Raw genomic sequence first — 22,454 nt, 5'->3', positions numbered from 1 at the left:
CACAATTTTAATCAAAAGTAGGCTATTCGAAATTAAATTCACGTAAAAATATCAACTTAAACTAATACGAACACCGGTTTTCGACCACGTATCACATCCCGAAACTTGTCTTTTGCTTGCCCTCAAGAAAATCTGTTTTTCACTTTCACATGGGTCGAACGAGAAACACACTTCCCATTCTTGAGACGTAAGTTAAGGTCAAATGTCATACCCGGTTTAGACTTTTTACAATTTTCGAAATATTTAGCGGTAAATGATTAATCATATAAGAATGGTTATTCAAGATTAAGCCGCCCTTGAAACTCACAAATCATAAATATTCCTCACAATGTTCACTCCACTCGGTTTACAATTTGACTAATTTTAATGATGTATTAGAACCTTTTTAAAATAATCACTCAAAACCGAATAGAACATGTACCCGCATAGGCTTGCAACTCTATCGTTCTTCACCACCGAACACGAATACTAAGCACAAGTCAAAAGGTCTTTGAAGGGTTGTAATGGGGCTAGGCAAAGGGTAGGAAATAGGCTATTTTAAAGTGGCGAAGGTGATGAAAATTCGATTTTTCTTACAAACGACTATGCTAAACAAAACTAGCTATGAACATCAACTACAAGGCAATGACTTTGCCTTTTATTCAAGAAACTAATAACTTGTATTTTTGTATTTTTCTTAATGATTTTCTATTCTTTTTCCCAACATTTTCTGAATTTTTGCTCTCTCTCTTTTTTTTACATCACAACTATGCAAACATATAATTCTATAATCGAATTTTTCATCACATGGGTTTAAAAAGAAAAGGCTTATGGTTATAAGCTAATTGGATTGTCAAACGAAAGGTTTAGGCTCAAAGTTGGCGATTAAGGGATAGATTTCGGGTAAGGGTAAGCAAATGTTGTAAAAGGAAAATGTTTACCTAATGCCTTAATCATTCCCGTGCCTGTATTCGGTCTATGGTCTCAAACGTATCAAAAGATGCAAGTTCTACAATACATGACTAATGGTCCACTCAAACAAAGATATACGTGTATATATGATGTATACAAGTGGCTCAAGATCTCACGTATAAGGGTATAGAATATGATATACATAATTTGCAAGTTTCTTAGGCGGATTATTCCCAAATAACTACCCGCTAAATACCCGTCTTGCTATTAACTCGAATTTGACCATGTGATGCGTGTCAGTGTGTATATGTTTTAGGTATATATTTTAAGCCCTTTTACACTTTTTTGCCAAGTTTTAAATTTATAAAACACGATATTCACAAACACTAAACACACATATAGGCAAGTGCACCCATCGTGGACGTAGTATAGTGTTGGTAAGATACCGAGGTCGTCCAAGGACACAAGAGCTTTTAGTACCGGTTTATCCTCAACGTCTAATCAAATCAAAATGTTAGAAAAAGGGTTTTTTAAACTAAGAAAATAAAACTAACTAAAATGCTGAAAAATAAAATAAAAATAAAAACAGATAGACAAGATGAATCACTTGGATCCGACTCATGTGTTAGTGTAACCTTTGAATTTTTCGCACTTTTGCACTTGTTTAAGAGATTATCTTAGTTATTGTAGTAGGCCCCTCTTTTGAAGGCGACGTTACCCTCAACCCAGTAGTTTGAGTCAGCAAGGATACAATCCTAAAGGGTCGGATTATTGAAAGATAATTAATTAAGTTATTAATGCATAATGTGGTAGGCCCCTCTTTTGAAGGCGACGTTACCCTCAGCTAAGTAGTCTGAGTCAACAGGGATACAGTCCTAAGTAGCTGGATTAAAGTTTTAATAGTAGTTTAACTTATGAGGGGGTCAAAAAGTTTGGACCCCCGCCATCCAATACCTTTGGTATTGAAGGAGGTCCTACTAAATTTGACCCAGGTCCTTTGCGGGATCTATACACTGAACAATGGCAAGACTCTTACCAAACCGTTCCCTTAACCCCCGACCAGATAGCCAACATACCTCCATATAGACCGTGGAGATATGAATGGTGAAAATATTTTATTTTATATAGACAGTAAAATAATGCCAAGACACTATGGACAAACGATAAGGAAGAATCAACTTCAACATAAGAAACTAGTAATTAAAGTCATTAATACAAAACTAATTAAAAAGTGCAAAAGATTAAAAATAAAAAGTATTACACTAAACACTTGTCTTCACCAAGTGATGTAAGAGACTTAGGCAAACATGGCCTTTGATTGTCAAGAACTCTTACGATCAATCTTGGATCTCGAGACGACTCACACACTCTATGATGGACAATGGATGATGGTGGTGGATGATGGTGTTATGGTGGTGGTGGGTGGTGGGTGAAGTGTGAGAGAAGTGGTGTGCCAAGGGATGAGTTGCAAGAGCTCCAAACACTCCTATTTATAGGCTAAACAGAAGCTCGGGCAGGGCCCCGTGTCCGCTGGGCACGGCCCCGTGTCCATCTAACCCTCTCTCTTCATTAATTGCAATTCGCAATTACAATAAATGCGCCTGCAGGAAGTTGACCGCGCCCCCGTGTCCGCTGGGCATGGCCCCGTGGTGGGCAGTAGAAGCTTCTATGGGTTTGTCTTTTCTGCTGCTACTTGGGCACGGCCCCGTGCTCGCTGAGCACGGGGCGTGTTCAGTCTTCTGTCTTCTCAGTTTTGCTTGGGAAGATGCTGTCGGGGGGGTCGGGCATGCCACTTTCGTTCCTTTTCTTGTATTTATGTTAGATTTTGCTGTCTTTTTGCTTCTTTTGTTAATTTGAGCTCATTTAATCCTGAAAATACAAAAGGAAGACAAAAGCACACTTTTTCCAACATTAGTACTAAAAAAGGGTTAGTTTTATGCCAAAATTGATATAATTTATATGTTGCATTTTGTGCATATCAAATACCCCCACACTTGAATCTTTGCTTGTCCTCAAGCAAAATTCTTTATAATGTGGCTTTATTCACTCCCAAATGGAATGGGTAGAAGAGAAGGTTTTTGGGCTTGTCATAGAGTGTCGGGATTTCCAAGATTCTTTATTTAGTTTTATTTTTATTTATTTACAATCCTATTCCTCATGATTTATTAAAAACGTTTCTTAAGATAAATTACTTATTAGGGCATAACATACCTTTTTAAAATTTCATTTATATACAAGTTCACATACCTCACGGGGGATCACTCAACACTCGGCCGAAGGTGTATTTTTAGTGAATCACTCGAGAGCGGCATGGAACTTACTCCTACCATAAGCTTGCCAAGCAATCAATCCTCCTCCTTTTTAACTATATACCTTTGTAAATATCAAGAGGACTTTTTGGGTGAAGGGTTAGGCTTGGGCTAAAGGTGGGTGGTTGGGTTAGTGGTTAGTAAAAAGGGCGAAAGGCGTAACAAACGTCGGTTTGAAAGACTTTTATTTTTTTTTGTATTTTTATTTTATTTTGATGAACTGTTCAAACAAAGTTATTTTTGATGAACTTGTTTGTTTGTTTGGTTTCATCAAAATATATAAAATGTATATATATATATATATATATATATATATATATATATATATATATATATATATATATATATATATATATATATATATATATATATATATATTTCAACAAGTCATAAGAAAACCGAACGTTGTTACTAAAAGAAAAGGGTTAAAAATAAAAAGGTTTAGGTGGGTAAAAAGGGTGATTGTTTTGGGTTAAGAAATGAAAAGGTTTAGGCTCAAAGGGGTTAACTAGGGGGATTTTTGGGTAGGTGGTAAAAAAATGAAAAATAATGGTGTAGAATGAAAAAGGGTTAGTCCTAATGCCTCCATCATTTACTTACTCGGGTTTAAGTTGGTAAGGACTGGGAATGTATTGTTGTGGCAAGTTCTAGAGTCGTACGAACCAAGCGGCTATTCACACAAGAAACGAAAAATGAGAATTTAGTGTAAAGATATATATTTGTATGCTCGTTAAAGGCTCAAAACTCACTTTTGTGGGAAAAGGGTTTTTATGTGATCAAGTATATATAATCAAATTTTAACTAAGTTTGTCACCCCTTTTCATAATTTTCATATGTTGGTTCTTTTTATCACGACGCTATCGGTTGTAAACTTGTAAAAATATAACCTTGTTAAGGCTTGAATTCCCAACTTAAACTTAGACAAGTAAAAAAAATGAAAATTTTTGGAAAAAATTTGGGGTGATTAGCGGTTCCAATAGAGTTTTGTGTAAGGCTTGTTATTAGGACTTGCAAAATTCAAGGTTTTAGCATCCCCCCCCCCACACTTAAATTACACATTGTCCTCAATGTGTCCTAAAAATAAGTTTTTAGGTTGATCGAATGTGTAAAATGGTGTTAAAAGCAAAATTTTATGTTACTGGCAGCCTGGACACGGCCCCGTGTTCAGTTGCCACGAAAACTTACAAAAGATGGGCACGAGGGCGTGTTGGCTAGGCATGACCCCGTGTCTGGTAAAAATCTGCAGAAACTAAACAAACAGCGGGTCTGGGAGGTGGGCACGGGGGTGTGTCGGCCGGACACGACCCCGTGTGGACAATCTGCAAGGTTGAAAAAACAGGTTTTTTTCTCCGGTTTTCCTGCCCTGGCCTTAGTAGTACCAATGTTTAGCACTCTAAGCCTCGTTTATACCTGTTTTTATCAGTAAATACCACACCAAACGTCCTAAATTACCAAGTTAAGCATCCAAACCATCAAGTTAAAGATAAAAAACAAAAGCAGAAAATAAAAATAAGTCAGGAAAAGTAAATTGTTCAGCACTTCGGCACGCAGGCCGGAAATTGTTCGATAGAAAGGGAATTTAACCTGTAGGCTCACCAACCTTCCACTCCTACTCCTGCTCCACCCACCTAGTCCATGTCTTCATCACTGTCATCACCTCCTACCCCATGACCCGCCATATACTCCCGGATGCTTTCGATGTCGTCTTGGATATCGTTGATGTTTCTTTCAATGGCTTCGACCCGGTGGTATGTGTTGTTGGCAAGGTTGTAGGTGTTCCTGGTGCACATATGGTTTTCCTGCAAAAGATCATGTAAACTTTGAAAGTTAGGAAAACCACCTCCTTGTGAGGAGGACTGGCCCGGTTCACCATGGGGTTGGTACTGGTATTGGGGAGGTGGAGCGTGAAGGACTAGCGCCTCTTGTGGGTCCCATGCATGTCCTTGCATCCTCTGAAAGCTCACCGATCCGTCTTCCGCCTCATAGATTAGGTTCATGGAGCGACAAATGTGTACATCGACTCGTCCTGACCATGGGCTCCTCTCGAAAGACCTAGGGATGTTCGTGAAATGCTTGAAGAGGCGGTACACCCATCCCCCGTAGAAGATAGGGGTTGGTGCATGAGCAAGCCGGTTCAGATGCATGTTCCGGAGTAGGAGGAATGGAACATCGAGGTGTCTGTGGGTGTGGATGCAGTGGAGGACTACCAAATCTCTTAACCCAACAACGCCGCTGCTGTCATGTCTCTGACTAAGAGAGTAAGCAAGGAGCCTATGAATGTAGCGATAGAGCGGATCCCTTAGCTTAGTGCTCTTAGTACTGCTCGGATTGTAGAACCCATCACCAATCTGAGCCCATGCGGCTTGGCGTTCATTTTCATCCAACTCTCGAATTCCCCCGGTGTTTTCTTCACTTCCCGAATCCTCTTCCGCATAGAGCCCCACTATTGCCCCGAATTGCGCCATGGATATCGAGTACCTTGTTCCCCCACACCGAAATGCAACCCCATTATTGTCAAAAGGGTCGCTCCTTGAATTGAAAGCGAAGGTGCTGTAGAACTCCATGGTGCACTCTTGTACCGATCGGAGTCGAGTGGTTAAGGCAACCCTTAGTGGGCCGGTAACGAGGTTGTTGAATCGGTCAAGTTGGTTTACCATGGCTAAGAGGTCTGTGCATGCTTGCCTTGGGTATTCTTCGGGTCTTGTTTGAAGTGTGTCATATCTGGCTCTAGCATCGAGCTCATTTGCGTTGAATCTTGTGAACTTCTTCGACATCTGAAAGAATACACCAAAAGTTAGCACGAAACAGTGAAAGTTTCGGAAAAAACTGCAAACATTGAGCTGGACACGGCCCCGTGCTCAGCGGGCACGACCCCGTGTCCAGGCGTCTGTTACTCAAAAATTGCATTTTTCGTCCCGATCCCGAAAATCTGAAAATTTTTGGCCAAGTAGGTGCGGTTTCCCCCGAAAATGAAACCCCAAGTGCCGTTTTTCCCAAAACAAACCGTTTACCCTTTCAATTTTATCTTTTTCGGTTCAAAAACAAGAGTTTGGGGTTTTAATGAGAAATCGGGCAAATCTATCAACAATACAAGTGTATTTACTCCCAATTACACTAATCTAAACTAATGCTAACAGATTATAACAAAAATTAGATGTTTGATCTGGATGAACTTCAAGAACCCTAGATTTTCCCCCAAATTTTTGATGTTTTAACTACATGCAAGTAACTAATCTAACTACTAATGATGATAGAATCATACCTTGATGTTGTTAGAATGAGAGGAGACATCGAAAATCGCCTGGACCAGAGCGTTTTTCGGGGAAACGGGGCGTGTGGAATGATGAAACTGTTGTGACAAGAGGGTTTTATCCCGACAGTTGCGCGGACACGGCCCCGTGCCGAGGAAAGTTTTTGGAATTTTTTTAAGGTGCACATGTGAGTACCCTGTTTTCCCAGAAACTTGGTTAGAAGACTTACCGTTTTCGATGTTTACCCGCTTGTTCGTAACTTACCAGGTATGATGTTGATGCCTTTATTCGTCGACCGTTTGGAGCGAGATCTCTTCCTCTTCATCCTCAATGGATCCTTGATAGAGTTTCAGCCGTTGGTCATTGACTTTGAATGGAATTCCATTTCGAGATTTAATTTCTACTGCACCGTGAGGAAAAATATGGATGATGGAAAAAGGTCCTGACCACCTAGATTTTAGTTTACCCGGAAATAATCGAAGTCGTGAATTAAACAATAGAACTTGATCTCCTACTCGAAATTCATTAGGTTTAATGTATTTGTCGTGTAAATTTTCCATTCTTTCCTTATAAATTTCTGAGTTAGAGTATGCATAATTCCTTAGTTCGTCTAATTCATTTATTTGACAAAATCGATTTTTACCTGCAATTTCTAAATCTAAGTTTACATTTTTTATTGCCCAGTAGGCTTTGTGAGCTATTTCTACCGACAAATGACAACTTCTTCCATAGACGAGCTTATATGGGGTTGTGCCTATAGTGGTTTTATAAGCAGTTCGAAAAGCCCATAACGCATCATCTAATTTATCGGCTCATTCCTTTTTATTTAAACCTACGGTTTTTTCAAGTATTCGTTTTAAACATCTATTAGTCACTTCGGCTTGTCCGTTTGTTTGAGGGTGATATGCTGTTGAGACCCGATGATAGACCCCATATCCTGTTAAGATTTTTTCGAGTTGATGGTTACAAAAATGGGTACCTCTATCACTTATTAATGCTTTAGGTGTTCCAAAACGAGAGAATAATTTTTCAGAAATTTTACCACGACTCTTCCATCACTTGTTGGAAGTGCTTCGGCCTTGACCCATTTAGACAAGTAATCGACTGCCACAAGTATATATTTGTTTCCTTTTGACGGTGGGAAAGGTCCCATGAAATCGAGTCCCCACACATAAAAAATTTCACAAACGAGAATGCCATTTTGTGGCATTTTATTTTTGGAAGAAATATTACCTGATCTTTGGCAAGCATCACATGTCTTGATAAGATTTTGCGCATCTTTGTAAATGGTTGGCCAATAAAATCCTGAATCAAATACCTTTCGTGCGGTACTAGCGGCACCATGATGTTCTCCATATGGACCTTCATGGCAATGGTGGAGAATTCTTCGTGCTTCGCTGCCATGTACGCACCTTCGGATGAGTTGGTCGGCACACATTTTGAAAAGATAAGGGTCTTCCCAAAAGTAACGCTTTACATCAGCAAAGAATTTCTTTCTTTGGTGATGTGGCCATCTTTTGGTGACTATACCGCTAGCTAAGTAGTTAGCATAGTCGGCATACCGTGGTTCTTGTCTGTATTCCGCCATTTCCAGGGACTCTGTTGGAAATTTTTCGTTGATATGCTCGTCCCTGGTTGCCTCCAAAGCTGGGTCTTCTAGGCGCGAAAGATGATCTGCTGCTGTGTTTTCTGCTCCTCTTTTGTCTTTGATTTCAATATCAAATTCTTGGAGGAGTAGAATCCACCTGATCAAACGGGGTTTTGCGTCTTGTTTCTTGAAGAGGTATCGGATAGCTGCATGATCTGTATAGACTACATTTTTAGAAAGAACAAGGTAAGAACGAAATTTATAAAAAGCAAATACCACAGCTAGTAATTCTTTTTCAGTAGTTGTGAAATTCTCTTGTGCATCGTTAAGCGTTTTACTAGCATAATAAATTGGGTGGAAATGCTTTTCTTTTCTTTGTCCCAAGACTGCTCCAACGGCAAAGTCACTTGCATCACACATGATTTCGAAAGGTAATTTCCAATCGGGCGCTATCATGATAGGTGCATTGACTAGCATTTCCTTGAGGGTTAGAAATGCTTGATTGTAATCCTTTTCAAAGATGAAAGGCGCATCTTTTTCAAGTAATTTTGTTAGAGGTCTTGAAATTTTCGAAAAGTCTTTGATATCCGGCATGCCCTAAGAAACTTCTGATTGCTCTAACGGAGGATGGTGGAGGTAATCGAGAAATTGTGTCTATTTTTGCTCGATCAACTTCCATTCCTTCGCTCGAGATCTTGTGACCGAGTACTATTCCCTCTGTTACCATGAAATGGCATTTTTCCCAGTTATGGGCGAGGTACCTCACATCGGGATAGCATTCGTTCGAGGTTATCGAGGCATTGGTCGTATGAATCTCCAAAGATAGAAAAGTCGTCCATGAAGACTTCCATTGTCTTTTCTATCATATCATGGAAGATGGCCACCATGCAACGTTGGAATGTTGCAGGGGCATTACATAGACCGAATGGCATGCTTCGATAAGCAAAGGTGGGTGGGGGGGGGGGTTGGAGCACGGACCTCCCGGCCGCTGGAGTGATCCCACTCCACAAGCTAGCTTAGCCCCATAGCTGCCTGGCGGTTAATACCCACCCGAGCCGAACCTTGGGGCGATTTACAGCTTGCCAAGATTCGAACCCGGGACCTCAGGGATGAGGGCGGGTGAGGCTGGCCAACTGGGCCACCCCAGTTGGTTTCGATAAGCAAAGGTTCCGTAGGGGCATGTGAAAGTTGTCTGTTCTTAGTCTTCAGGTGCTATCCAAGAAACAGTAAAATTTATGGCCGGATAGTCGTTCTAACATTTGATCAATGAAGGGCAAAGGAAAGTGGTATTTCCTTGTTGCTTCATTTAATCGTCTATAATCTATACATACTCTCCATCCTGTGACGGTTCTCGTTGGTATTAATTCATTCTTTTCATTAGTTATTACCGTCATACCTCCTTTCTTTGGAACTACTTGGACTGGACTTACCCATGGACTATCGGAGATAGGATAAATAAGTCCGGCGTCGAGTAGTTTGATGACCTCATTTTTAACCACTTCTTGGACATTTGGATTTACTCTTCGTTGTGGTTGTATTACTGATTTGTAGTTATCGTTCATCAGAATTTTGTGCGTGCACATGGAAGGGCTTATTCCTTTTATATCTACAAGCTTCCAAGCGATCACATTTTTATGTTTTTTCAAAAGTCTAATTAATTTTTCTTTTTCTATACTATTTAATTTAGATGAAATAATTAGAGGAGAACTACCATCTTTGTCTAGAAAAGCATATTCCAAACCTTTTGGAAGTTCTTTGAGCTCAAGGGGTGGGTCTTTAGGAGACTCCTTATTTTGGGGCTCATTTAGATTAAGAACTTTAAAGGTTTGTTCTATGGCGACCTCTTCTTCAACAAAGTGGTCAATCTTTTCCATTATATCGGGTGGCTCATCTTCATCTTCAATTAGGGGGTCATTGTTGCCAAAAGGATATTTCATTGAACGCTCAAGATCTATGCTCCTTTTGAATGTCCCTAATTGAAGAGGTAGATTATTAAACTTCCGGTTTTTCAAAGCTTCGTGAGTTTTTACAAATGGTCTTCCCAACACTAGAGGAGCGTCATCGAGGATGACAAAGTCGGTTGGAATAACCATTTGATTTGTTTAAACTAAGACGTCCTCAACTACACTGATTGACTTAATTACTCTCCGATTGGATAGAAAAATGGGTATTTGAAGTGGGGCAAAATCACTAATACTCAATTTTTCGAAAATGTAATTAGGCATTATGTTAACACAAAGATCCTTATCAATGGTGACGTTACTAATAAATGAATTTTGAAAAAAAAAACATGGAACCGGTGTAATGTTAATTTCAAAAGGGTCTTCTTTTATTAGCGAAGTTTGATCATTAGTTAACTTAACACTTACCATTTCCTCAATTTTTGCGTCAGTGTTTAGCTCCTTTAAAAACTTAGCATGAGTTGACACTAAACAATGATTTTCAAAAGAAGGTGACAAGAGATTAATTTCTTCCAAATTAGACTCTTCTTGAATTTTAACGTTATCGGCCTCACCTCTTTCGTTGTTTAACTCATGTGTCAGTTTTTCACTTATTTGTTCTTCCATTTTTAACTCTTCAACTATCGTTTCTTTATTTAATTCTTCTCTTGCGCGGGACTCCTCTTCCCTTGCGCGAGATTCTTTTATGCAACGTTCGATAGTTTTAATGTGTTCTAATATCCTATCGGTCACTTCGGTGATAGAGAAAGGATCGGGATCCTTAAAGCTTGAATCCGGTTGTTCGATCCTTTGTTCCTCATAGTACTCATATGAAGCAGATGGTTCATACCATTGTTCTTCATTGAAAGTATATGATGGATAAGGGTCGTATTTTGTTCTTCATAGTACTCATATGAGGTGGGTTGTTCACGCCATGGTTCCTCATAATAAGTATATGAAGGTGGTGGCTCATATCTTGACTTCTCAAAGTATGAGTATGAAGGCTCATACCTTGGTTCATCAAAATATGAGTATGAGGGATAAGGTTCATACCTTTAGTCTTCATAGGTTGTGTATGAAGTTGATGGCTCGTACCTGGGCTCCTCATAATAGTTGTATGAAGTGGATGGTTGAAATAAGTTACAATATTGTACCAAGTGAGGGTTACCACAATTAGTCCAATAGTCTCTCATATAATCATCCTCCTCATAGGTGTAGTTGTAGCCTCCTGAGTATTGATCCATAGTGATCACTCAACAGACCACAAGTGAGTCTCGGGACCAGAAAACAGAAAATAAAGACGGAAACAGAGGCTGGGCACGGCCCCGTGTTCAGGGTCTGTATCTGGGCGTTTTAATAAAAGTTACTGGTCTCGTTGAGCACGGGGGCGTGTTCAGTGAGCACGACCCCGTGTTCAGACTCTGTATCTGGGAGTTTAATGAAAAATATGCAGCACGGCCCCGTGTTCAGTGAACACGGCCCCGTGTTTTGAGGCTACTGTAAATGCAAACTAAACTAAAATGCAGAAAAATGTGCGCGCGTTTTAAAAAGGATCTGAAAAACTGATTAGGCCGTCAATTTTAAGCTATCTTAAAATCCTTGTGTCTCCGGCAACGGCGCCAAAAACTTGATGCGTGTCAGTGTGTATATGTTTTAGGTATGTATTTTAAGCCCTTTTACACTTTTTTGCCAAGTTTTAAATTTATAAAACACGATATTCACTAACACTAAACACACATATGGGCAAGTGCACCCGTCGTGGACGTAGTATAGTGTTGGTAAGATACCGAGGTCGTCCAAGGACACAAGAGCTTTTACTACCGGTTTATCCTCAACGTCTAATCAAATCAAAATGTTAGAAAAATGGTTTTTAAACTAAGAAAATAAAACTAACTAAAATGCTGAAAAATAAAATAAAAATAATATAAAAATAAAAACAGATAGACAAGATGAATAACTTGGATCCGACTCGTGTGTTAGTGTAACCTTTGATTATTTTCGCACTTGTTTAAGATATTATCTTAGTTATTGTAGTAGGCCCCTCTTTTGAAGGCGACGTTACCCTCAACCCAGTAGTTTGAGTCAGCAAGGATACAATCCTAAAGGGTCGGATTATTGAAAGATAATTAATTAAGTTATTAATGCATAATGTGGTAGGCCCCTCTTTTGAAGGTGACGTTACCCTCAGCTAAGTAGTCTGAGTCAGCAGGGATACAGTCCTAAGTAGCTGTGTTAAAGTTTTAATAGTAGTTTAACTTATGAGGGGGTCAAAGAGTTTGGACCCTCGCCATCCAATACCTTTGGGTATTGAAGGAGGTTCTACTAAATTTGACCCAGGTCCTTTGCAGGATCTATACACTGAACAATGGCAAGACTCTTACCAAACCGTTCCCTTAACCCCCGACCAGGTAGCCAACATACCTCCATATAGACCGTGGAGATATGAATGGTGAAAATCTTTTATTTTATATAGACAGTAAAATAATGCCAAGACACCACGGACAAACGATAAGGAAGAATCACCTTCAACATAAGAAACTAGTAATTAAAGTCATTAATACAAAACCAATTAGAAAGTGCAAAAGATTAAAAATAAAAAGTATTACACTAAACACTTGTCTTCACCAAGTGATGTAAGAGACTTAGGCAAACATGGTCTTTGATTGTCAAGAACTCTTACGATCAATCTTGGATCCCGAGACGACTCACACACTCTATGATGGACAATGGATGATGGTGTTATGGTGGTGGTGGGTGGTGGGTGAAGTGTGAGAGAGGTGGTGTGCCAAGGGATGAGTTGCAAGAGCTCCAAACACTCCTATTTATAGGCTGAACAGAAGCTCGGGCACGGCCCCGTGTCCATCTGTCCCTCTCTCTTCATTAATTGCAATCCGCAATTACAATAAATGCGTCTGCAGGAAGTTGACCACGCCCCCGTGTCCGCTGGGCACGGCCCCGTGGTGGGCAGTAGAAGCTTCTATGGGTTTGTCTTTTCTGCTGCTACTTGGGCACGGCCCCGTGCTCGCTGAGCATGGGGCGTGTTCAGTCTTCTGTCTTCTCAGTTTTGCTTGGGAAGATGCTGTCGGGGGGGGGGGGGGTCGGGCATGCCACTTTCGTTCCTTTTCTTGTATTTATGTTAGATTTTGCTGTCGTTTTGCTTCTTTTGTTAATTTGAGCTCATTTAATCCTGAAAATAAAAAAGGAAGACAAAATCACACTTTTTCCAGCATTAGTACTAAAAAAGGGTTAGTTTTATGTCATAATTGATATAATTTATATGTTGCATTTTGTGCATATCACCATGACAAAAGACCGAATGGGTTGTGTCATCCCTCGCTAACTTAGCTATCCCTCGCTAACTTAGCTACTTGTGTTTTTAGATCGATTCAAACAAAGACATTTTGAAAAATTTTTGAAATTTTTCCCCCATCCCCACACTTGAGGTAAACATTGTTCTCAATATGTAGTGTTTAAATGAACAAGTCCAAAAATCGAAAAACTTTTACTCCCCCATCCCCACACTTGAGGTAAACATTGTACTCAATGTGTAAGAATAGAGTTTTTAAAAACGCACAAGGGATGTGACACGGCTAACCTTCCCCAAAATTTCACCCTGGAAACTAAAATACAAAATACAATCCACTTATTTGCTAGCTAAAAATCAAAGATAAAAAGAAACTTATGCACCTGGTTTTTCGCTCATTCCTCGTGTGCTCTTCATCTTTCAACAAAACGGTCGTCTCACGAACCTAATGTACCTACAAATATCAATCCTTGTGTAGAAGCATGCTTCTCACAACCATCAAAATTTGTTAGTTACCTAGTTCTACCACTTTTATGAAAACATTACCGAGCCATATTGATAAAGTCCCACCATTGAAGGTGTATTCCAGGAAAAAGAATCAGAATCGGGTCATAGCTGCCAAAGTGGGACAACTGAATTCTATATTTGAAACAGGTTGAATCCTCTCAATCAGATCAATGAGTGATTCTATTCAATCAATTTAACAAATAACCTTCCAGAAAATCAGGGATCTTCCAGGAAATTAGAGACTTGATTTTAGGATCTGGATAGTATAAATAACATGCTAGTTTTTCATTATTAGCATTGAAGTTATTTTGCTGATCTTGCTCTTGTATTTGGAGACCTTGCCCCTCTCGAATCGGACCACTATCATATTGTTTTCAATAAAATCTAGCCTATCTCTATCTCTATCAGTCCTGTTCTTATCATTTGGTTCCATTGCCGGGAAATCGACATGGTGCAGACCCGGAATAACTCAGGCGATGGCAGTAATCCACCCGATCCCATTGCTGTTCAATTGGCTGACATAGCCGCGAAGTTGGAGTCAATTGATACGATGAGAGAGGATATAGCAGCTCTAAAGGCAGGAGAACGATCCCGAGGAAGCAAGAATGATGATGGGGAAAGTTCTTTGAAGGGTCGACAACCATATAGGCCCTATAACAAAATCGATTTCCCAACTTTTAGCGGAGTAGACCCTCGCGGGTGGCTGCTGAAAGCTGAAAAATATTTCAGATATTATCAAATACCTGATGAGGAGATGGTTGAGGTAGCCTCAATGCACCTAGAGGGTGATGCCCTGGACCTCTACTCTTGGCTTTCAAATGACCAGCCTATCGCTTTTTGGTAAGAATTGGTCGAAGCATTTACCAAAAATTTTGGCCCGGTAGAGTTCCAAAACCCAGATGAGTTCCTATGTAGCATCAAATAAATTGGGTCGGTCCAAGAATATCGGCAGGAGTTCGCTAAGAGATCCTATCGGGTCTCAAATTGGCCTGATAATTGTCTCTTAAGGGTATTTCTAAATGGTCTTAAAGACGAATTGAAATCAGATGTGAGGATTCACAAGCCATGTATGGTGTATAATGCTATGAGTCTGGCCTTGGAGTTTGAATCTAAACTCTCATCTCACCGACGAGGAAAAAGCGCCCCTTGGACCTCAAATCCAAAACACTCTCAGCCAGATTCCAAACTAACACCATTCACCCCAGTCTCAACATCAACCCAACTAAAAAATACCCCCAGAATATCTAGAATATCTGAAGCGGAAAAACACCATTCACCGCAGTCTCAACAGATTCCTAAAAGGGGAATGTTTTAGATGTGGTGATAAATACGGACCGGGTCATCGTTGCAAAGTTGGTACCTTCAAGGTTTTAGAAGCTAATGAGGATGTTGAGGAATCACCTATAACAGATCTGACCAGCCTCGATCTGATCAGGAAGAAACTGCTGAAATCAGCTTACATGCTATTTTAGGGAAGCCACACCCTACCACGATGAAGGTCAAAGGTATGCTTCATTCTATCGAAGTTTTAATCTTAGTTAATGGTGGTTCTACACACAATTTCATTCTGATGTCTAAGTAAGTGAACTTAAGCTGGCTTCTCAACCGGTAGTTCCTTTTGGTGTTTAAATCGGTAACGGGGATGTAATTCGTTGTGGCTATATTTGCAAAAATCTTCCTATACGAGTTAATGACCTCAAGATCACCCAAGACTTCCATCCTTTCTCTCTTGGTGGAGCTGATCTAGTTTTGGGTATTCAATGGTTAGCCACATTAAACACGGTTCAAGCTAACTAGAAGAAGTTGTTCATGATTTTTTTTTCAATAGATGGGAAGCGATACAAATTACAAGGTGTTGCATCCGGTCCTCAAAAATCATCTAGCTATCAACACCTAGCCGTTGATCCAGAAATTTTACCTTGCATACCAGCCCCACTACAGCCTATTGTCACACAATACGCTGCTGTTTTTGAAGAACCATAAGACCTACCCCCGGTTAGAACACAAGATCATTCAATTCCGCTCCTGCCAAATTCAACTCCACCTAATATTCGCCCTTACCGTTACCCCTACTCCAAAACAAGTAGAGTAGTTAATGGCAGCCGGCTTTATACAACCAAGTATCAGTCCTTTCTCCAGCCAAGTTTTACTAGTGAAAAAGAAGGACAATACGTGGCAAATGTGCGTCGATTACCAGGCCCTTAACAAGATAACAATAGCCGATAAATACCTTATACCCAACATTGACGAGCTGCTTGATGAATTGTATGGTGCTAAGGTATTTTCAAAACTCGATTTGTGTTCGGATTATTATCAAATCAGAGTCACAGCCCCGGATATTGAAAAGACAACTTTTTGTACCCATTCGGGTCATTACAGTTTAAGGTTATGCCTTTTGGCTTAACTAACGCCCCCTCCACATTTCAAGCTATTATGAACGATTTATTTCGTCCTTATTTACGCTGATTTATACTTGTTTTCTTCGATGATATTTTAATTTACAGCTCAAGTATGGAGCAGCACAAGTTCCACCTAGAACAGCCCCTAAAATTATTGCATGACAACTGATTCTTTGCCAAATTATCGAAGTGTTGCTTTGGGCAAGAACAAGTGGTGTTTTTGGGACATGTAATCAGCTCAGAAGGAGTTAGTGTGGAGGAAGAAAAGGTTTCAGCAGTAAAGTCGTGGCCCATTCCCTCAACAGTAAAAGAAGTAAGAGGTTTCATTGGGCTAACCGGCTATTGTAGGCGTTTTGTCCGAAATTATGGGCTTATAGCCTGTCCACTTACTGCATTGACCAAGAAGGACGAGTTTCTTTGGTCGGAGGTAGCCCTTAAGGCCTTTAATAACCTGAAACAGACCCCACTAACCACACCTGTTTTGAGGTGACCGTACTTCTCGAAACCTTTTGTTATCGAATGTGATGCATCTTCGGATGGAGTAGGAGCAATACTATCACAGGAGGACCATCCTGTGGCTTATTTCAGCAAAGGATTCCCCCAGTCTAACCGGTTCAAATCGGCATACGATAGGGAGTTGTTGGCACTAGTCCTAGCAGTCCAAAAATGGAGTCATTACTTGCTTGGTAGGCACTTCCTGATTCGTACCGATCATTACACCCTGAAGTTTTTATTAGAGCAGCGTATTACCACTGCTGAACAGCAAACGCTACTGCTAAAGCTCATGCCTTATGATTTTTCGATCATTCATAAGGCTGGGAAAGAGAACAAAGGGGCTGATGCCTTGTCTCGCCGACCCCACTCAGGGGAATTATTAGCACTTGTTGTTCCTTATTATGTTGAAGTGGCTGATATCAAAGCAGGGTTGCAAAATGATCCGTTTACAAGCGAGCTGGTCAAGAAGTTTCAAGGAGATCCTACATGTGTTCCTGATTTTTCGCTTGTGGATCAGTTTTTGTTTCACCAAGGGCGGTTGGTAATACCGGAGGTACCTTCTCTCAAACTTAAGTTGTTACAAAAAGCACACGATACTCCAATCGGGGGTCATGGAGGTTTTTTAAAAACCTACAAACGACTCTCTTCTCGTTACTACTGGCTAAGAATGAAACAGGATGTGAGGATTTTTGGCCAGCAATGTGTGATATGTCAACAACAAAAGTACCAGACTTTGGCTCCTGCAGGGTTACTTCAGCCCCTGCCCATCCCCAGTCAAATTTGGGAGGATGTTTCTATGGACTTTATCGCTGGATTGCCACCATCCAGCTGCTTCGATACGATTTTAGTTGTGGTGGATCGTCTAAGAAAGTATGCTTATTTCATCAGTTTATCTCATCCTTACATGGCCAAAGGAGTGGCGGCGGTTTTTTGTAAGGAAATAATCAGGTTGCATGGCTTCCCCCGCTTTATCGTTTCTGATCGTGATGTTGTTTTCCTTAGCAAATTTTGGCAAGAATTGTTCCGATTAAGCAAAACCAAATTAAAGTTGAGTACAAGTTACCATCCTCAAACGGATGGACAAACTGAAGTCCTAAATCGTTGTCTAGAGGCTTATCTGCGTTGTTTTGCAAGTGAACAACCAACCAAATGGAGTGCATACTTATCATGGGCTGAATATTCATATAACACCGGATACCACACATCCACGGGTACCACTCCATTCTCTGTTGTTTATGGCCGAGAACCTCCTTCTTTGTTTCCATATGTTGCAGGAGAGACTAAAAACGCTGAGCTGGAACAACAACTAATTGATAGAGATGACATACTAAAGCTGCTTCATCAAAACCTCCAAAAAGCTCAATACCGGATGAGAAACCAAGCAAATCTGAAACGGCGAGAACTTATGTGTCAGGCTGGTGATTATGTATTCTAGAAGATTCAACCTTAACGCCAAAAGAGTTTGGCTAAACGACGAAACGAGAAGCTGTCTCCAAGGTTTTTCGGCCCATATCATATTAAACGAGCAATTGGACCAGTTGCTTATGAGTTAGAATTACCACCCGAAGCAAGAATTCATCTGGTTTTTCACATCTCAATGCTTCAACCTGCCCATGGCTCTTTTTCTTCGGTCCCTGCTCCCCCATTGCCCATTACTAAAGACTGGGAAATTGATGCGCAACCAAGCTCGGTCATCACTCACCGATGGGTTTTTGAAGCTGACCATCCTATACTGGAGTTACTAATTTCATGGTGTAATCGCCTGATAGAAGAAGCTACATGGGAAACTTATGATCTAGTGGCTGAGCAATTCCCAGTTTTCCGCCTTAAGGACAAGACGTTTTACCGGGAGAGAAGTAATGATAAAGTCCCACCATTGAATGTGTATTCCAGGAAAAAGAATCAGAATCGGGTCACAGCTGCCAAAGTGGGACAGCTGAATTCTATATTTGGAAACTAGTTGAATCCTCTCAATCAGATCAATGGGTGATTCTATTCAATCAATTTAACAAATAACCTTCTAGAAAATCAGGGATCTTTCAGGAAATTAGAGACTTGATTTTAGGATCTGGATAGTATAAATAACAGGCTAGTTTTTCATTATTTGCATTGAAGTTATTTTGCTTATCTTGCTCTTGTATTTGGAGACCTTGCCCCTCTCGAATCGGGCCACTATCATCTTGTTTTCAAAAAAATCTAGCCTATTTCTATCTCAATCAGTCCTGTTCTTATCACATACATTAGTTCACTTTGATTTATGTGGAAAATAATGTACAATAAAAACAATCCTAACTCACTTTCGTAGGAATCACGGTTGCATTTAGCTTATGTAACAAGCCCTTTTAAACCTCCCGATAGCTCGGGAGGACGAGTAGGTCTCGTGAGGGTTGTATAGGGAACACACCCACAAAGTTCATTTAGCTAATAAACGAAAATACTAAACAAAAGATGAAATAACAAGCAATACTGAAAAACCAAAAAAAAATACAACATAAAACGTACCGCACCATCACCGCTGGTATTACTCATTTGGATCCACAAGTGGGTACGGGTTGTAGGGGTAGCCGGTGATGGTTTCCATCATTTCCCGATAATCATCTAGGGGGCCCCTCTCCCCTTCGACTAGCGGCTGCAGATGTGGTGGAACGTAACTTGAGCCGACTCCCTCGGGCCAATGAGGAGACAGGTCGGATGGGCCACAAGGCACGGAAAGATCCGCTTAATTCGTCCATGGTGTGTGGGGTTGGTACGAGAGGCCCGCCAAGTAGTTCCTATGGCGCCTCTCTTGATCGTGGAGGTGTTTGGTGTTGTTGATGTGAATTTGTTGTCAAATGGCCGTTGTTGCCCACCTCCTATCTTTTAAAGCTTCTCGCGCCACACGAAGACGTTCCTGCTCTTGTTCCCAAGCAAGTCTTCGCGACACTTCTTGAGCCCTTTCCAACCGTTCCTGCTCCCAATAGGCCCGTGTTAATGCCCACATTTCTTCATGTTTGTTTCTCCACTCATCTTCTGATTTCATTCGCCGCTCTTCCCTCTCTCTTGCTTCAGCTATAGCCACAGATACGTTATCATACATGTCTAGTTGTCTGAGGTTATAGGTTCTGAAGGCGTTCTTTCGCCGGTTCCAAATGAAATTAGCCACGAAACCGGACACGTCTTTATGTTTTGACCGCTTTTGCCTACCGGGACGCCTACCCGGATCCTCTTCTTCTTCATCGGCCTCATCACGTTCACCTTCCCCCATCTCTTCGTCTCCACCCTCTTCTTCTTCTATAAACATGTAACTAGACCCCGTATCCCTATCCGTGACTCGATACCTTTGCCCGGCTTCCTCTACACATATCTTTGACCCCTTTCATATTTTTGCAAAATCAATACCATCAATAGCTTTAACCACCCACAACGAGTTTTCAGGCAATTGGTTTTGTTGTGCAATCATTGCACTGATCAATCGGACGTGCGGGATTATCTTTCTTTTGTATTGGTTCCGTGTATCCCAAATGACGATGTGTCGCCATGATAACGTTGGCTCACCATACATGAGCGCATGGAGTACCCGTAAATCCCAAACTCTTAACTTTCCTCTATCTCCCAATCATACCATGATGTTCTCCAAGGAGATGTTCTAAAGAATCTTTCCTTCCACCGATAAGTGAACCCGATTGTATTGTTCACCCTCTGTATAGTTGGGTAAAGTTGCATTCACCAAATCAATCAGATCCGTTTGAACCACGTGGCCTTCCCAGAAGTGCCCAGTCTCATTGTATGAATAACTACCCTCACTCAAAGAGTCGAAGTTGGCGACTCGGTTCATTGTTTGGAAGGACATCACCATTGTCCCCTTGGAGGTCTCCCCTTTTAACCTCCACCTCGATGGTTCTTCATCTGCATGCTCTAATCTCAATGTGGCCAACCACTCGGTGACTTTCTTTAGATACACCTTTGGAGTCGCGTCCTCGACCCAGTCAAGTACACGCTCCCACCCAAGTCGTTCAAACTTTTGCGTGATTCCAATTTGTCGGAATTCTTCAGCATTTACTAGCCTTTCGTACACAAAAAGTTTATCGATTGGGTTAGCCACCTTCGACATCTTATGCCTCCACAATTTCTTTTCAATTTGCTTGTTGTTGAACTGATGCAGAGGCTTGCTTTGATTCTCATCCCAACATGCATCGAAATTTTGCTTGGGTTTGAGATAAATTGATGATTCATGGAAGTTCAATATGATGATTCATGCTTAGGTTTGAGATAAATTGATTCTTTAGGAGTTATATTGATTGCTTGTTGTGGTATTTTGCAGAAATGGCTAGCCGAAAGAGATCAAAAACCTTAGGGGAGGGATGTTCATCCGGTGTTGCTTTGGCAAAGTGGCAACAACCATGCACTTTGCCGGATATTGAGGATAGGTTGCTTTCGCAAAATTAGGACTGGTCTCGATTCAATGATGAAAATTTAGGTGCACGTTGGGATGAGAATCAAAGCAAGCCTCTACGTCGGTTCAACAAGCAAATTGAAAAGAAATTGTGGATGTATAAGATGTCAAAGGTGGCTAACCCAATCGATAAACTGTTTGTGTACGAAAGGCTAGTAAATGCTGAATAAATCCGACAAATTGGAATCACGCAAAAGTTTGAACGACTCGGGTGGGAGCGTGTACTTGGCTGGGTCGAGGACGCGACTCCAAAGGTGTATCTAAAGGAAATCACCGAGTGGTTGGCCACATTGAGATTAGAGCATGCAGATGAAGAACCATCGAGGTGGAGGTTAAAAGGGGAGACCTCCAAGGGGACAATGGTGATGTCCTTCCAAACAATGAACCGAGTCGCCAACTTCTACTCTTTGAGCGATGGTAGTTATTCATACTATGAGACTAGCCACTTCTGGGAAGGCCACGTGGTTCAAACGGATCCGATTGATTTGGTGAATGCAACTTTACCCAACTATACAGAGGGTGAACAATACAATCGGGTTCACTTATCGGTGGAAGGAAAGATTCTTCACAACATCTCCTTGGAGAACATCATGGTACGATTGGGAGATAGAGGAAAGTTAAGAGTTTGGGATTTACGGGTACTCCACGTGCTCATGTATGGTGAGCCAACGCTATCATGGCGGCACATCGTCATGAGGAACATTTGGGATACACGAAACCAATATAAGAGAAAGATGATCCCGCACGTCCGATTGATCAGTGCAATGATTGTACAACAAAACTAATTGCCTGAAAACTCATTGTGGGTGGTTAAAGCTATTGATGGTATTGATTTTGTAAAAATGCAAAAAGGGTCAAAGATATGTGTAGAGGAAGCCGGGTAAAGGTATCGAGTCATGGATAGGGATACGGGGTCTAGTTACATGTTTACAGAAGAAGAAGAGGGTGGAGACGAAGAGATGGGGGAAGGTGAAGGTGATGAGGGCGATGAAGAAGAAGAGGATCCGGGTAGGCGTCCCGGTAGGCAAAGGCGGTCAAAACATAAAGAGGTGTCCGGTTTCGTCGCTAATTTCATTCGGAACCGGCGAAAGAACGCCTTCAGAAACTATAACCTTGGACATCAAGACGTGTATGATAACGTGTCCGTGGCTATAGCTGAAGCAAGAGAGAGGGAAGAGCGGCGAATGAAATCAGAAGAGGAGGGGAGAAACAAACAGGAAGAAATGTGGGCATTAACAAAGGCCCATTGGGAGCAAGAACGGTTGGAAATGGCTCAAGAAGTGTCGCGAAGACTTGCTTGGGAGCAAGAGCAGGAACGTCTTCGTGTGGCGCGGGAAG

Source organism: Helianthus annuus, chromosome 16 (assembly GCF_002127325.2).
Source record: "Helianthus annuus cultivar XRQ/B chromosome 16, HanXRQr2.0-SUNRISE, whole genome shotgun sequence".
NCBI classification, from domain to species: domain Eukaryota; kingdom Viridiplantae; phylum Streptophyta; class Magnoliopsida; order Asterales; family Asteraceae; genus Helianthus; species Helianthus annuus.
The sequence above is the reverse complement of the archived record's forward strand: the minus strand, read 5'-3'. Positions refer to the sequence as shown.